Below are 2363 nucleotides of genomic sequence, written 5' to 3'. Positions count from 1 at the left end.
CCAACCCTATAATAAATCTACCCCTAACCCTACAATAAATCTTCCCCTAACCCTATAATAAATCTACCCCTAACCCTATAATAAATCTACCCCTAACCCTATAATAAATCTACCGCTAACCCTATAATAAATCTACCCCTAACCCTATAATAAATCTACCCCTAACCCTATAATAAATCCAGCCCTAACCCTATAATAAATCTACCCCTAACCCTATAATAAATCTACCCCTAACCCAATAATAAATCTGCCCCTAACCCTATAATAAATCTACCCCTAACCCTATAATAAATCTACTCCTAACCCTACAATAAATCTTCCCCTAACCCTATAATAAATCTACCGCTAACCCTATAATAAATCTACCCCTAACCCTATAATAAATCTTCCCCTAACCCTATAATAAATCTACCCCTAACCCTATAATAAATCTACTCCTAACCCTATAATAAATCTACCCCTAACCCTATAATAAATCTACTCCTAACCCTACAATAAATCTTCCCCTAACCCTATAATAAATCCAGCCCTAACCCTATAATAAATCTACTCCTAACCCTATAATAAATCTTCCCCTAACCCTATAATAAATCTACACCTAACCCTATAATAAATCTGCCCCTAACCCAATAATAAATATGCCCCTAACCCTATAATAGAAGTATTGCAATGCATTTATATTATTTTTTTAAATTGTTAAAACATTGTCTTGCTGTGTCTCTGTCTCTCTACATGTATGTTTCTATCTAATTCAAATCAAAATGATTGTACAAATACAACTGCCAAACTGAAAATGTTTACATTCTTAACTTTTTAATTGATTTTTTAAGACAAAATACTACTACTACTACTACCACCATTAGTAATAATAAGAAGATGAAGATTAATACAAAGGCTTATTATTGGTGTTGGTAGTGCTTTTGTAATAATAATAACAGGTAATAGTTTTAATGGCATCTAACAAGCCATTAAGACATTAACAAAAAATTATAACTACTTAATATGTAAAACTACTTAATGTGTTGTGAGAAGTTATTGTGCAGATATTGTTGTGATGAGCTCCTGAAATTATCAACATTTACTTTCTAAAGTGGGACGAATGCTTGAAATACCACTACAATAACTAGTAAACAATAACTATACATTTTAATTGTGTTCCTAAAGTTAACAGAAGAACACACATTTATGTTTTACTCCGAGGTTTACGACACAGGTTCACTGGACACAAAACTGATCAACAGGAACATAAAGCATAAGACAGTAACCTGCATCTGAACACACCACACACGCCCTTCAACCAAGGGAAGGTGTACGAGTGGAAGAAAAGACATAAGGAAGAAACCTAAAACAAAAATCCTGACACTCTGTACGCAGACATTATCCAGATAAATGACACGAGAATTGAGCACAACTTGATCTTTCACACTGTCTGTCTGTCGGCATGAAGTATACAAGTTTACTTTTAAAGAACACGATGGCAGAGAGGGGACAATCTCTCACTCTCACTCTCTCTCTCTCTCACTCTCTCTTTCTCTCTCACTCTCACTCTCTCTTTCTCTCTCACTTTCTCTCTCACTCTCACTCTCTCTTTCTCACTCTCACTCTCTCTTTATCACTCTCTCTCTCTGTGTGTCATTCTCTCTCATGCTCTATGTGTCATATTCAAATTGCTTTATTGGCATGAACTGTAATTAACTGTAATTAACTGTTGCCAAAGGGATGAACAGAATTTAACATTAAAACTGATAAGATTGTGTCTCTCTCACACACACACGCACGCACGCACACGCACGCACACGCACGCACACACACGCACACACGGACACGCACGCACACACACGCATACACGGACACGCACGCACACACACGCACGCGCACGCACACGCACGCACACACGCACGCACGCACACACACACACGTTTTCTTCTCTAACGGCCTAAAAAGAGAAATGCCAAAACTGATTTATGATTTATGATTATTTACAACACAAAGTTACCCTCAAAAGACACTTGAGTACAATCTAAGATTCTCTAAACAAAAGAAAAGGAAATTATGTTACATGGACATGCACACGCACGCGCGCACACACACACACACACAGAGAAAGAGAGAGCGAGAACTACATTTTTGCAAATAACAAGAAGTGAACATTTGGATTAGTTAACCTGAAATCATGCATAATTCACATTGGACATATTCATTAGATGCCGCAACCAACAGCAGCTACAACAACCGGAACATGACTGCTAATTCTGGACTAGCATCAGCGAGAATGTGACTGCTAATTCTGGACTACACCCAGCTTTGGACTACAAGCACAATGTTTATATGAATATAAATATTGAACATTTGTAGAATTTCAC

This window comes from Electrophorus electricus, chromosome 5 (assembly GCF_041902795.1).
Source record: "Electrophorus electricus isolate QZ-2024a chromosome 5, ASM4190279v1, whole genome shotgun sequence".
Classification (NCBI taxonomy): domain Eukaryota; kingdom Metazoa; phylum Chordata; class Actinopteri; order Gymnotiformes; family Gymnotidae; genus Electrophorus; species Electrophorus electricus.
The sequence above is the reverse complement of the archived record's forward strand: the minus strand, read 5'-3'. Positions refer to the sequence as shown.